This window comes from Argiope bruennichi, chromosome 11 (assembly GCF_947563725.1).
Source record: "Argiope bruennichi chromosome 11, qqArgBrue1.1, whole genome shotgun sequence".
In the NCBI taxonomy this organism is placed as follows: Eukaryota; Metazoa; Arthropoda; class Arachnida; order Araneae; family Araneidae; genus Argiope; species Argiope bruennichi.
Genome location: NC_079161.1, coordinates 103,243,733 through 103,260,663, shown reverse-complemented (window position 1 = coordinate 103,260,663; position 16,931 = coordinate 103,243,733).

Genomic DNA, 16,931 nt, shown 5'->3' with positions numbered 1-16,931 from the left:
TACTATTAAAAAATGCAACCCTCATTTAGGAATTTGACATTTCTTATTCGTTTTCACTTCCTGGTGTCTCAGGTCACTTGATCAACTGCAATGCCGTCGAGTTTTTGCTTCTCTAGATAATTCAAAGTTTATTTTGCTTCCCAATTTATATTTATTCTTTTGTAATCGCCAACCGGCTTTAAATTTGCTCAATATGAAAACAATGCTAAAAGATTGAACAATAAGCCAATCTGCTTTGAATTTGAATAAAGAATTCGTCGTTCGCTGCGCAAAGGGTTGTTCATTCAAAGTCCATTTTGTTGTGCCCCTATTTAGACCCAGTGATAACACAAAAGGAAGACAAGAAAACAGTGTCGGAAAGTTTTCAAGTTTCATGGGAAAAATTAGAATTCTTTTAAACTTTAAGTACTCAATTATTGCAACTGCAACATTAGCCTGTTTCTATCTCATCAGCCAAGATTTGTTTTGACATCGGCGAAGTACCAAAGAATAGATTTCTACTAAAATGGAATTTAATACCGGGCATTTGTTTAGAGAACTATGAATTGTTTCAGGATTTGAATTGATATGAAAATTATTTTCCCTTTCAAAGAATATATATATATATATATATATATATATATATATATATATATATATATATATATATATATATATATATATATATATATATATATATATATATATATATATATATATATATAATTTGTTTTTCGTAATTGTTATGCGACATGAAATCAATTTATCTATTCGCATTGGTGTCATATCCTATTCATCAATTCTTCATTATTTGCATTCTATTTTACGATGAGTGTGACGAGGGATAATGTTACCGTTATAAGATATCTCTTTATTAAAATTTCTTCAAATTATAATCTTCGTCTTGCTTGTTCATTATTTTTATTTAATTTCAAAAGGAATGAAGAATTGAAGTTTACATTCTTTGATAGATGAAACAGTGACATATTCCTATCACTTAAGCTTCAGAAATAGAGGGAAGGAATGAAGGCACATATTTTAAGAACATAAAATATTTCTTTTATGCCGGCAAATTTCCGTAAAATTAAGATTAGATAACATTATATAATGAATTTACCCGATATAAAGTTGTTGTGAAAAAAAAGGCATCATAAAATAATGGTGGCATCTAAATCAGTTATTTTTTTGAAAATTCCTTATTTGTTTCCATTAAACACATTTACTACGATTCATCACTGAAAATTATAAATACCAGGATAGATATAGGTGAACCCCGCAAAAAGGTCAAAACTATTTTGTCATTTCGCCATTCGAGTTAAAATATGCAGGAAGAAGAGTTATTTTTATCAGGAACTTGAAAGTGAATCTGCTTTCCTTTCGGTCAAAAGATTAAATAACATGACATCACATCGCTTCTACTTTTGAAAGCATTCGAAGCTTTGGACGTTTATATAAATTCTATGAAATTTTAAAGCTTTCTTGTAAAAATATCTGTATTTATTCCATCGATAATTATTAACAAGCATGAAGAAACTCCTTTTTGATATTAGCTGATTTCATATTCTAAGTTTGAACAAGTGGGGATGTCCTTTGTATTTCTCGTTTATTAACACAATATAGCGTGTTCTGGCAAGAGTATGGATCCACGATATGTGCCACGGTGGAAACGTTAATTTATGTAAACATGTCAAGTACAGGATAACCGATATTAACTGTGGGAGCATTTCCTCCTTCTCTGTCATCAAACTTTCGTGGCAAAATATGACATGTACGATCCTTCGTAGTATAACGAAGAAAACCGAGGATGCATTTCGGAAGCTCATTGAGTTTAAAATGTAGACCAAAGTTAAACTTTTAGGCATACACGGCAACTCACGCAGATAAGACTAAACGGTTCTCGAATTTCATCCAAAATTCGATGTATATTTACATTTCTAATGATAACACTATACAGTAAATTTTACCCGTCTACCACTTGGAGTGCTCATGCGCACACAAGCAAACAAACAAACTTCCCTTAAACGGATTTCATCTAAAAGTCGATAGACTTCAGCATTTTCGAGGCATCACCTTCACAAACAGATGAATGGACATATATATACCAAAAATAGCTTGTTGTTTCAACCTCAAGATTAAACTAAAGCTCGAAGCAGATTTTGTTGGTGATTGCAATATTTTCATTTTATTATATTTCTTACCTGAGAAAGTAAAATTCAGCAATATCGGATTTGATGATTTTTATAAGAAGCTCTTTGGCAGCTTGACTTATGATTGCAATTACTCCCCAAAGATGTTTCGCAACTTTCCTAGAACATAAAAACATTTCTGCTTTTATAATTTTTTTTTAAGAAATTGCTTTAATATTCTTTTAAACTAAACAATAAATTAAATATTTATATTCAATAATTATTTTGCAATCTTTATAAAATAGCAGTCAATACCAATATAAAATTCAATACTAAATGGAATTTTTTAATTTGTTTCCTTGTCATCTATTATTTGAAAACTGATTATTTTCTTATTTTAAAATTTAAATCTTGCAAAGCTTAAATCAAGAATATTTTAATTCTATCATATAAACTGGCCATTATACGGTCCTGAAAAAAAAACAAATGTAAAATCATTATAAGATACATGATTAATTTTGAGAGAAAAGTAATCACACATTCTTGGATTACTGGATTTTTTTCGTTGTATATACTTACAGTTTGACTGTCCATACTTATATATTGAAGAGTGCGGAAAATTTTAGTAATATCTCATACATCATACTCAATGATGCGGTTTAACTAAGACAGTTGAGGTGGAAAACTTTACTCATAGACGTTATTATGAGGAACGTTAAAAAATTTCTTGCCTTATTTTATCATAATGTCTTGATTTCGGATTGTTCTTCAAGATATAATCCACAGCAGTACAATATGGATTATTTCCTTTGAAATGTAATTCTGACAACATGTACTAAGCGACTTTTATTTCTTTGTAAATATGTTAAATTCTCTCAAATTCAGAATGCAACTTCGTATCTGAATATCCTGTTCTCTCAAATTCAAACTGATTTCTTTACATTCATTTACATTTTACTTTTGATTTCTTTGATCTGTTATAATAGTTTTGTGATATTGCTTATAAATCAACATGCATGTTTATGTATATGTTTTTGTAATATCCGTAGGTTAACGAATGTGTAATGTTCTCCTGTTAGCGAATTGAGTTTCTTTCCTATTTTTTTTACCGCTATTATCTGAATAAATTACGACGAAACTGTAGAATAATATCCTAATTTACATCCAAACATTTCTGGTCAGGAATTTTCTGGAATATCTGAAGCTTTAAAAACATTCATTTATTGGAACAATGGATATGAATTTAGATTTAAGATAAAGGGAGAGTTTTGGAAAATTCGAATGAAAGCTTCTTCAAAGTAGCTGAAAATCATAGCGAATATGAATAAATGAAAAAAAATCCCATCGCAATTGAATGCATATTAGCCTCAACTTACAGGCAAACAATTTAATGTTGAACATTTATATTTTGTATCTCAATAATTCGTTTCTTCATTTTGCTACCGTACCTAAAGAAATCTATTATCTTTTCTCGTGATGTAGTTCCTACAAATTCATGAGTATTTATGCACGGGTGTGTTTTATTTAAATAAAAAAATTAAACAAAAATATCTTTTAAAACCTTGCTGATAGCACAGCACCTTATTTTTTTATTGAAAAACACTCGGAAAGGAAATATAAAGGTTAATATTTTCAATGTGAGAATTTTGAGAATTAGTAAAAAGCATAAACTCACCTGAAAACTCACCTTTTTATCATTACTCTAGAAAGCTTAGTGAAGTATTAACCTCAAAGGCCATTGAAATAGTGCTAGATATTAGACTCTTATTACTAAAACAATAAAAATTACATTAGACAGTTACTAGACAAATTAAATTAGATTTTAAATAATAAAAATATATTCTCCGCTTGAATAGGTCGGTTTGAAAGACACTAATGAGAATATATAGCGCTAAACGATCTGTTTTTACTTCCTTAAAAGTTTATAAACTTGTTTAGAGAATGCAGAGAAGAACATTTGTCTTTTCATTTTAAACACTTTTTCTCTCATTTTTATAGTCATTCCTGCACTTTTTTTATCTTTAGACTCAACTCGCTTTAAACAACAAAGCCTCTTTTAAACAATCCGCTATTCTTTCACAATTGCTTTGAAAAACAGCAGGAGGGAAACCAATCCTCGTTTGTCAATGCGGCGGCATTTTCCGCGATCACTCAGCAACAAGAAGCGATTCTGGTCAAGAGAAAAAGTATTTCTTGAAGAATGGAGAAACCCTCACGTGGAAAGAGAGAACTAAACAGATAAATAAGTAGATAAATGACTTCTCTTTGTGTACATGTTCTTCATTTCTGTCTGTGGGATAGTTCTTTGAGTGGAATGAAACGCGCCGGACCGACGGACAAAGGCAGAGGCTATACAAAGTGGAAGGAATGCCTAAGTGTTGAGGAGTTCCGTTTTTCTCATTGCTAAGATTTTTCGCTATCTCATTCTACTTCTTCAATTTCGTCCCAAGGGAGGACGAGGGAAATCTCATACTCCTCTTTTATTTCCGGAGTAAAGGATCTTTACCTGAAAAGAAGATAGTCTCATCTTGAGAAATGTTGCTGCTTAAGATGTTACGAAGAAAGCACTTTCCGTCTGTCTGTCTCTATATTCAGGAAAGAGACGTTGATTCGGTTTGGAAAGAAGTTAAAGACAACACAACACACCATAATAACGTTGCTAAATATTTGGAAAAAGAAACTGCCGTCATATCTTTATTTGCAGCTGCCAATATTTTGAACTTTCGATAGGAATCAGTAATAAAAATATATTTTACTTTTTTTTTTCCTGATTTTAAAATAAATAATTGTAACAGTTAAAAGTAGTTAATAGCAATAAAATGATAAATGTATATAATAATAAATCATAAATGACTTTGTGATAATTATATATTTTATCTAGAATTATATAAAGGAGATATTTCAATATTAGAAAATTGTAATGGCATTTTTGACATCGAATTAAAATATTTCCTAAAAAAACTTTTATAATTTTACGTTATAAATAGAGACTTTATTTGATATTGTGTTCTCAAAAATGAATTCCAAAAACTCTGAATTATAGATTGAACAGTTATTTTACATATTTAAAAGCAAATAAAATACTAGTTCTAATACCCATTATTATTTTTGATGAATTATGAATCTTCAAATTCTGAAGGGTCTCTTATATCCTGGTTTAATTCTACAGAATTGTAGAAGGCCATTCGGGAAGCATAGAAGTCACTCCGAGTTGCCAACAGTTATTATTACTGTTATATTGCTGTTTATTGAAAATCTACGGCGAAAATTAGGTCTATACAGTGGTGGAAAGAGAACGGTTTTTGTCTCGAAATGGACGTATTATAGCTCTGATTCATTAAATTGAAAAAACATCCTTCCATACATTAAATTTTACTGACATCCATTTCTGTTCCACTAATCATTCCTTAATAATGCGTGGTTTCTGCTTTACTTTATTTCAACTTTACTTCATCAGTCATTTCATTTCATCAGTCTTATAATACGATGAATGATTTTTTCCCTCAAACTCCGAAGGTTGATGAACATAATAAAAATGGAGATCAAAATAAATTTTTTATCAAAAATTATATTCAAAACGGTTCATTTTCGACATAATCACTGTGAAGATTCTGACATATGTCATATCTGGAAACCCATTTTCCGTTTCCCTCTTCGAAGAGCATTGCTAACAGAGATGTTACATTGGCCTTACACTTCTTTGAAATTCCTCATTAGCCTGGAAGTTCTTTGAATTTTTTTAAGGAAGGAATATGGAACAGGGGTGTTTGAAATTTCAGTCTCCGGAGTCTTAATTTTGGCATGCTGAACTTCAACTCTTTGTCTGGGATTCCAGATTCCTCCGATTTCTTCATTTGATAAGATCTTCTGTTGCGACACACTTGCGCCTTTGTTTCTCTTCAGCCAGAATGTGCCTCCGAGTCCAGCGATTTTCAACTCTTCCCTGAATTGAAAGACTGCTTATGTTTTCGAAAATAATAATTCCAAATGAATGAAGAACTTCAAAGCTACCGTAAGACCTATATCACATTCCAGGAGACAATATTCTTTGAATAGGTGATCTGAAGTTTGGTCTAATATTATGACAAATGCTTAAATCTTCATTGCTGTTATACAGTAAGAGAACCATATTCGATTTTTGGTACTTTTCATTTGGTATTTTTCTTAAAAATATTACGAGTTTGTTTAACCCATATTTCATTTTATAATCTAAACTCATATATTGATCGTTTATATTTTTAAGAAATAACATGAAACATTTTTTAAGGGAAATAACTATCATATTTATGGTGCGAAAGGCAATACGGACAATAAGAAAAAATGTTAAAAAGTTTGCTCTATAATATTGTAATAAGTCAAAAAAGGTAGAACTGCAAGCGGAACATGTTGTATACCATTTAATGTGGATCTGAAATCTGTATAAACTTGCCTTTTTAATTGGTCAGTTTTTGTTATTTTCCTTGCTATTTTGATTTGAACAGTTTACTTTTATTTGTTTTATTATCCACTTACTTGATGCATTAAAGAAATTTAATTAACTGTTAAATCCGTTCGAACTTCTAATGCTTTTAAATAATGTTTTTGTTTTCGCACATGATTTGAAAAACTTATCACAAATTCAGTTGTACAGAAACAAGGCCATTAGTGGCAATAACACCTGAACGTTGTAACAAAGGGAGCTCAAAGATTGCGAACATTTTTTACTTCTCTTTATTGTACTCCAATTTACTGCGTTTTTATTTCTTAACCTCCAGTAAAAAATAGACAGAAAATTCGAACAGATTAAATTCAGAAGGATATGAACTCGAAAATAGTTCAACTGCTCCTCCCAATGTATTAAAAATTAATAATATTAAATATTTATCTAGCTGAAAATAAAAGTGCTAAGTTCTAGAAAAATCGCACGCCACTGCTATCTGGAGAATAGAAAGACTCTCATGAAGAAAAACAAATAATATTTGTACTTTCTGAACGCTTTTTCAATTTGAAGCTTTGTTCTTGGATCAGAATGGGTAGCGGTGACCTTTTGGAGAAAAGAAACAAGTAAAAAATTTTTTAAAAAAATTTAAAAACACGAAAAATTTGTTCTTTCTTTCGTGGCATTTTTTTTGTTTCCATTTCTATAGTAAGAAGAAGAAATGTTGTTCGGAATTGTTGTAAAGATGAACAATTATAATACAAATAAAATGTTTTCCTTATAACATTTATATATTGGGTTTTTCTTATATAATTATCCATAAACTTATTTAAAAGTGAACTTTATTATGTGTTTTATATTTATGATAAATCTTATACATTTTCCTGTTGGTTTTCAATCGATAATCATTTCATAGCTATTTGTTCTTTTATTTTTTAGTAGAGTTCTATAACACTTTGCCTCCGCTCCTTCTCAGCTGTGATAAGCAGCCTCTGGTTTCTCTGCATATTTTGTAAACAATGCTTAAGGAATGAAATCACTGTCACTGAAAGAGGTATAAGAGCATCTTGAAATCTAAGTCTATGACGTTAAAAATGAAAATTATTTTAAAGCGAAGTTCAAATTGTACACCGGATATTGAATATTAATAAATTATATGAAGACTTTTTGGTTAAATGATTTACATAAGAAAGTCACTAAATGAAACACTTCTCTCCATAATAGTATGTTAGGATTCAATGAAATTTAATACCTTGTGATTTAAATAATTAATATTTATTACTTTTTTAAATGAAAGATAAAAGTTTTATTTTAAAATCGCTTTATGAGTATCATATATTGAGAAATTCATAGTGGCTCTAATTTAAAAATAAAGTAAAATTAGTTTCCTTTTCGAATAAGCAACAATTAAAGTGATGTTTTTCATGGTAATTGTATCATATTTATTTGGTAGAAAATATAATAGATTTTAATATAGACTGGTGTGCAAAACTTAAGCAACAACATAAATTTTCAGTAGTTAGCTACGAAATTACAGAAAGGGGGTTATTGCTATCCGTACAATGAACACACAATTTAGTAGAAAGGAGATGCGTATGCAAATGTCAGGAATAAAACATCATAGGCGACATGAGTCTACGCAAACGCGTAAAGTCGACACGCGCTGCTAAAGACTACAAGGAAAGGAAGAACGGAGGCTCAAATAAAGACATTCACTGCAAGAGCAAGTGAGTTCTTTCGTGAAATATGGCTAGAAGAAATTACCTGGACAACTTTACACGTGGGAAAATGATCGGAAAGTTGGCGGAGGAGCGCAGTTTGACCAGTGTAACTGAAGAGTTCAAAATCAACAAAAGTGTCGTTTCGCGCGCTTGGAAAACCTTCGAAACTTTAGGTACAGTTGTTAAAAAGGTTGATGGTGGCAGCCCTAGAAAAACAATGGATGACCGATATATCGTCTGTATCAGGCAAATAGAGCCCGATACCAGTCAGTAAGCGTATTGTGAAGCGTCAGTAAGCGTAAGCAATTGTGAACAGCAATAGGGAGACTAGAGTCGCGATTTAATGTGGGCAGACACCTTCACAAAGGTGACCTATTCGCCCACAGTTCTGAACGCTGCGTCCCTTTGAAAGTTGGTCATCGGTGGCATCGTTTAGATTGGTGAAAGGAGCACAAAAACTGGACATCTCATCAGTGGATTCGTGTTCTCTTTACGGATGAGAGTCGTTTCAGTGCCACATGTGATTCTCAACGCCAGTTGATTTAGAAAAAAAAGTCGGGACACGGTTTCATCTCAGTATCATCCGGAACGATGCCAACCACTACGGGGATCCTGGTGTTGTCTGTCGTCGGGAAGGTATTATGCTGAACAGGTCGACTGAGCTCCACGTTTTCGACAGAGTTTCTGTAGCCGAAGATCGCTATTATAAGGAGGTCATCCTTCCCCATGTGCGTCTGTTTCGAGGTGCTATTGGACAAGACTTCGTTTTTATAGATGACAATGCATGGTCACACCGGACTGCTGATGTTCAGCAGCTACTGGAAAGTGAAGATATCCCTCGAATGGATTGGCCAGCATCTCTTAATTTAAATCCCATAGAACATGTGTGGGATGCTTTGGGGAGACGCCTTGGGCACGATTACATCCTCCGTGGAGCCCCAACATCTGAAACAGATGCTTATTGAGGAAGGGGTACTATTACCTCAAACTCTGTTGGAGAATTTGATGCTGAGTATGGAGAGACGGTGCGAAGCAACCTTTGCATTCAGGGGAGGACATATCCCGTGCTAAGGAACCTCTACTTTTTATACTTTCTGTTAGACAGACAATCATATGTAGTGATACTATAGGTTCAATAAAGCATTCTTTTTATTTGATTCCATACTATATGCATTGTATTCATTCTTGCTCAACTATGTTTTCGTCATTGTTTAAGTACAAATGCTTTTTCTCATTTCTGAATTTCATGCCTCTCAGATAATTTCTCGTGGTGCTATGGTAAAAATAGAACCTGTTGCTTAAGTTTTGCATACAACTGTATTATTACTTCAATGTTTCTTTTACTTTTATATATACACGTTGAAATTTTTCTGCAATATTTTTAATATTAGATATAGTATGTTTTAAACGCTTTTTGACATCTACAATAAAATATAAAAACGGAATGTTTTTCAAATACGAAGATAAAAAATAAATAAAAAAAAGTTACGCTATTCAAATGAAAGATTAAATTATCAGTAATATTTTATTTAAAATAAATAAGAACTATAGAAAATATTAATTGCCATTTATGAATTTATGTAAAAAGAAAGAAAATTTGTTCCGAATCAGAAGTATATTTTAGTAAGACGTTAAAATGCCCGTGTAAAAACTAATACAATTTACAAAATTCATAAAAAATAGCGAATAATTTTCAAGAAAATTAAATATAATTTAATAGAAACTCAACCATATTTTGCAGAATCGTATTTTAAATAAGAGGGAAGTCATTCTAAACACGAAAGAATTTCAAACGTTACTTATTCTACCATATTTTATTTGTATATTCATGTTTCTAATTAGTCATAAAAATATGTTGGAAATCATTAGTTTTTTGTTATTATCGATCCACTATAAAGATGTATACCTAGAAAGATTGGACTGCGCCCATTTTCATCGTTAAACATCACTGCCTTTGGTATATATTTTTTCTACATCCATTTTATTTATGCCCTATCTGCCTTTCATTTTAAGGGCACTTGAATATAATTTTACTGTGGAAAGATATGAAATATAGATGATTAGAAAATTGAATAGAGATTGCAGTGGAAAGAGCTTTCTTGTATATAACTTGCTTTACTTTTGAAAACATCGGGTTTATTGGAATAGATGTTATTTATACCTATGAGGATTTTCACTTTGGATGACTCATGTTTTCACTTATATGACGTATGTTTTTTTATCGTAATGTCACAAAGAGCCTTTTCTAAAAAAAATCTGTTGAAAAAAAAAAGAAATTTTACAAGTTTTATGGAATTTTTGGGAAACTGATTCTTACAGAAATTGAACAAGACGATTACTTCTCTAAATGAGAAGATAACGAAGGTTCATTGATGAATGTCGATACCCGACGTGTGGTTTGGTGTGTCGATTTTAATGCCGCAAGCGCTAGAAAAGGCTTTATTGGGCCACACATTTAATTACTAAGAAAAAAATTATTAAAAACATTCAAAGAACCTTCAACCTTAAGAGCGTAAAAACAAAGGACGCACAATCTTATGATAAAACTGTAAAACGAAACAATGGTGCATTATACAAGTTTAAATAAAATGGTACAAACCAATTGCTTTTAAAAACATAAAAACTTTTTGTGAGGATTGTACACCAACAGCGTTCATGTTCGACGATGAGAAATACAAAAAAAAAAAAAAAAAAAACCTTAAATAATAAAGATTAAAATTAGAATATTCTAATAAAAAATAAAGAACTGTTAACCCTTAACTGCAGACGTGCGGTCTGTGAGACTGCTAACGATGGATTTTCGGTCACCTCTATTCTATTTTTAGCTCAATTGAATGGATTGACTTTGTAGCTTCCTGTTTTGTTGCCTTCAATACACGTGCACTTTTTCAACCGATTTCAGTGGATGCTTTAAAAAAAATGCAATTATTTCATTAAGAGCGGTCTCTGAGACAGCACCTCATTGTTAGTGTCCCAGTCATAAACAAGGCTTAGCAGATGGCGCTAAAACGTGGGCCCCGAAATATCATCCAATTTGCTCATCCTATTATGTAGCAGTGCTTCATACACTTTTAAATGAAGCAGAAAGTGATTTTAGTGATAAGGATAATTGTACAGAAGAGTTTTTCGATCAAAGTTCGCATTCCACTAATTCTGATATGTATGTTCAAACATAATTAATTTTCCTAGTGATAACGTATTTTGAAAAATTTATAAAATATATTAATATACCAAGAGTTATATATACACAATTTATAGGTTGATTTTCATACAAGTTCTCAACCTGTATGTTTAAAATGCCTTAGAAAACCGTGCTACGAAAGTCACACAAGCCGATAAAAAAAGGGCCAATTTTACTCATTTTCAATTTTTTTTTTATTTTACATATAATTGTAGAATTTTATTTTATATTGTCTTCTATATACCTTCATATACCGTAAAAATGAATATGATTTAAAAAACAAAAGTAATATGTTTTTTCAAGAATATTATTTATTGTAACATGCGATTTGAGAAGAAAATGTATGTTCCAACGTATTTACTTTTTTCAATGATAATATATTTTGAAAAATTTTGGAAACATATCTATATATTAAGAAAAATATCTGCAAAATATATTAGTAGTTTTTCATACTAATACATTCATTAGAAAATTTAATTTGAGTGCAAATGAAATGCGGTCTCTTAGACAGCACCTCCCCAGTTAAGTCCTAAAATTTCACCTCCCCAGTTAAGGGTTAAAAGCATTTGCCATTTTGAGCAATTGTTTGTTTGAATACTCCTTGCGAGACAATTCCAAAGTACAAATGAATGAGGTTCAAAAGCGAATTAGAGTAGTGGAAAAAAGCCAAGAATTTCCCTTATTTCTAATTTTCATTTATTTCTAATTTGCAGTTCATAACCTGAGGCCTAAATATTATTTTTGAAATAATGATTCGTAATTATGGGAATTTACCTGTACTGAAATCTGCAGGATTTGAAGAACTTCAAACATTTCAGTTTAATAAAATAACAAAGATACAGAACATATTCCTTGAAAATTATTCATTTTATTATAAAGTAGATTAAAACGCAACAAAACATTAACTACTATTTTACTGAAATTTATATTTAGTCAATTTATATATAAGAAATTTAAATCTAAATTTAGTCTATATAGAAGAAGCCATAGAAACTGCATTAATTTGGAGTTAATATTTTAAATAATAGATCATGTTCGAACAAAATATTTGGTGAAAAAATTTTCATGATTAAGAAAAATTGTAAACAGATAATTTGAGGAAACCATTACAAAACATATCATATGAAGCATGTCAGAGAAATTTCGTAACTGTGGAAGGATTAGCAAAACTAATTTTTTCACAATATTAAAATTAGTTAAACAATTTACGGAGTAACAAGCTTCCGTTGGTAATGCGAAATGCACTGAATAACCAATTCAAAAAAACTGGAAAAAAAGGAGAACTGCATTCAAGCAAAAATAGTGAATATAATATTACTACTCTGATGGTATTGCAAAGAAAATAAGACGAAGGTGTGAAATGTAATCATCAGTCAATTAGTTATTTTTTTTATCAAATAGATCTAGAAAAAATATGCCTTTCTTGGATATTTAAAAAGAACTGTTATAGTGGTCCTTTCCGATACCTTATAGATATGGGTAATACCGCTCTTGTAAACATATTTTCCAGAAGATTGTGAAATAAGTATGAAATGTAATTTTTACAACAAGAAACTCAAGAAAACTTTTGAAAAATAATGTCATGTCTTTCTTACTGATGCCCTGTATGAAGCGTTATGATGCAATATTGTATCCAACTTATTTTCTTGTTTAAAACTATTTATAAATAATTTTTTTTCTTGATTGATAAAAACAAACATTTCTGCTATGTAATAACTGCTAAAAATCCCTAAATTAATTAACAAATCCTTTCAAGTAAATACTTGACTCACTTACTTCCTTTTTTAATGCTATTAAATACAGAAATATTTGATTCCTTTTTGGAACCACGAAATCTCTCTCTCTCTTTATCATACATATTTCTACATGACTTGTGTAGTTCACAACTATTATTCAGTGATTTTCTTATATTGTATTCTCTTCTAGAAGGGATTCAGATTGTGCAAATATTTAAACATGCGACATTCAGTGTGCGCAAACATTAACAGTGATTATGTTTTCAAAAAAAAAAAAAAAAAAAAAACGATTCTTTATTTCTCACCACTCAAGCATCTCCAGAAGAAGAGTTGTTCTATGTAAGCAGAAAAGGAGATTCCATTTTTTTATTATTATTATTGAAGAGAGAAAATGAAATGACCGAATAAATGGTGGATAAATTATGTCTATTTGTCAGTATTTATACAGATAAGTCTCTTTTTTACCTAAAGGATTCCTTCGAGCAGAAACCCAAAGAAGGGTGAGTAATTGCTGAGGTGGAAAAGTAGTTATTTGGACAAAGATAAAAATTATTACTATATCTTGTTGAATTAAGATTTCCCTTTAAGATAAGATTTTATTATTTTATCAATACATCATATTCTCACTGGAGAGAAGAAAGATCCTCTCTTTGTCTGGTCTTTCCAGAGGAAAGATTCCAGCATAAATATATGATATTTTCAGTTCAAGAACTGTCGACTTTTGAGAATTGGTATCGGTATAAAGTAAACAATTCAATTTTAAATTGCTAAATAATAAATTAAGAATAAAATTAAATGAGAAATGCAGTTCTGCTAAAAAAATAGAGGATTTTTAGATTTTGATTGAAAAAAATAGAATGAAGCTTTATTATATATATTGCTAATATCTTAGATAGCAAGATCTTAAGTGATGAATTAGTTTAATTTCAATACTTAATTTTACGAAAGGACTTTTAATAAGTTTTAAGACTATAAAACATTTCTTCAATTGAATGTCAAGTTGTTTATATTTTATTAAAGAGATAATAAAATCTTGATAATATCATCGATCAAAATACTGACATGCATAAGTCGCAGAGGGAAAAGTTTTCTTCTATGAAGCTACCATTTTGAATAAAATCTTTGGGTTTTCTGACAGATTTGACACCATTGATTATAATCCCGCTTGATTTCACATGGACAGTTGTGAGATCATTGATTATGATCACTGAAACTCGTTATTAAATGCTGAAATGAAAAGTTTAGGAATCCCGGGTGCTTGCAACGCCGTCTATTATGTTTGCCAGGCATTTCCGATTCAGTATCGAAACGTGATTCCGTGTTTACGAAATACGCTCTACCTCTGCCAGAGATTTGTAGCTTTGGTACTGAGATACTGGATGTCTGTCTGTATGCAATGTATGTTGCAAGTCCAAAATATTGATATCAAATATTCAACTTTGTGAACTCAGTACTGTTGCGTTCATATGTTGAATGTATGGATAATCTTTCAAAACACACACACACACACACACACACACACACACACACACACACACACACACACACACACACACACACACACACACATATATATATATATATATATATATATATATATATATATATATATATATATATATATATATATATATATATTAATTTTTACATTTATTAATTTTATCTTTTGGAAAGTTTCCTGTTTTTAGGTTCCGAATTATTTGTGCATGCCATCTTTATTGACGAAATAATCAAATAAACTCTCTAAAGAATTTTCAGTTTGCTTATAACATCTTTAGAGGCCAACGAGGTAATTGTACAAAGAAGCAACTTTTGTAACACCCAGCGTTACCAAACCATACATAAATCATCTATCATATCAGAATTTTCATGAAAGATACGATTTCCTAAGCTGCAACAGTTTCGCCTTCTGTCGAAATGTTTGACAAATCGATTTAACTTTCGTATAAGAAAAGCATCAACAACATTTTGTCGGGACACGATTCTAACCATTTGAAAAAAGAAAAGAAAAAAAAAAAAAAAAGATAGAAGGGTGGGAAAAATAGATGGCTACTGAATCCTGTACATCTATCTTCTCGATTGAGTGCATAGCAACAGATCCAGTCTTCTTTATCTTTTATCCTTACATTCCTTCTTCGCCTAACAAGAGACCTCCATTCAACCGATGCACAGATACCAGTGAAAGGATTTTCCAAAAACCCATGCCTCCGCTCTCAGAAAGAAGTAAAAAAACGACTCTCTTTTTTGCTGTTGCTTTCTCTCCAGTAAGTCGGCAAGAAACGCTATTCTAACCGGCGATAGAAAACTTCTTCTTTTTATAACTGGAAAATATGGAAACATTCATGTAAAAAAAAGCATTAAATAAACGAGCAGATTAGAGACTTCTTTTACAGGAAAAAAGTTCTCCATCTTCGTCTAAAGCAGTGTTTTTTTTAAATAGATTGCGATTTTAATTTTGAAAAATTGCATATATACCATAGACACAAAACTTGAATGGATTGAAACACTAATTTTATTTTTTAACTTTGAGTATTTTTATTTTTCTACTGATGTATAATTTCTTTCTAATTGAATAAGTGTCAGCTAAGAAAAAATCGAAAGTATGTTTCCAGCTAGAAAAAAAAATCAATTTAAGGAACTATGAACTCTAATAGACCCTTTTGAAAATTATTTACTTGGGTTATGAAATATTTTATGCATATGTATTAAAATATAATTAAGTCAAATTTCTTTTTAAAAATATTTTAAAACGAAATATATTATTTTTTTTAAAAAAATAAAAATATATATATAATTTTTAAAAATTTTAAAATATTCCAGGTGATATAATTTTTAATTTTCTTTTTATTATTACTTTTTATTATGAACCAATGTAAATTTATTTGGAAAAAAACTGTGAATAATTTTATAATTCCAATCAAATGCTAGTTTTTTAGAAATATTTTTATACACATTTACTGAGTTTTCATACGATTTTTTTTTTTTTACTGAATTAAAATTGACTTTTGGCTATCTAAAAAACTCGAAATATAAAATGTATATCCTATTTTCTTTTAATGTTTGGCCGAATTTGTTATTATCAAGTTCATTTAATTTCTTCATAAATTGAGACACCTGGAACGCGTCAAAGATATTTAAATCTAATTACAATATCATTTTGAAAAAAGTCATTAAAATGTACTTTTTTTCCTCTTCATCTTACAAATATTTATATTTTTTGAACAATACATTTTATAAGAGTATTTTAATTTAATATAAGTATGTATTTTGGTGATGAAATGATAAAAATAAAATGACCCGTTTTCGTCCATTTTTGCTTATTTCAAAGTCCATTGTCCCCTTAACAGATTGCGAAAAAGAAAGAAACATAAGATGTTTTGCCTGTGTGTCAGGGAAAGGGATCAACTTATTTTTGGATTATTTTAGGTAATGAAGCATAAAAGCTATTTAATGAAATTTTTCCACATGGGCACAAAAATTACATCATATAGTGACAAATTTTTTTTATGCTTTAATGAACTTTCATGAATTTTATTTCCTTAGAAATTTTGTTTTCTTTAAATATCGTAACTTACTTGATACTGTTAAATGAGAAACATCCTTTCATAAAGCTTAAAGTTGAATAACTTCAAAACAACATACGATTGAAAAAATGACGAATATAGAGTAGCCAAATGCATTTCCCCCCTTTTTTCAAAAAACGCAGATTTTTAAACTTTGTGAATGAACATAATTTTGTCTTTATATTAGGCAGAAAATAGCACAAGGTGA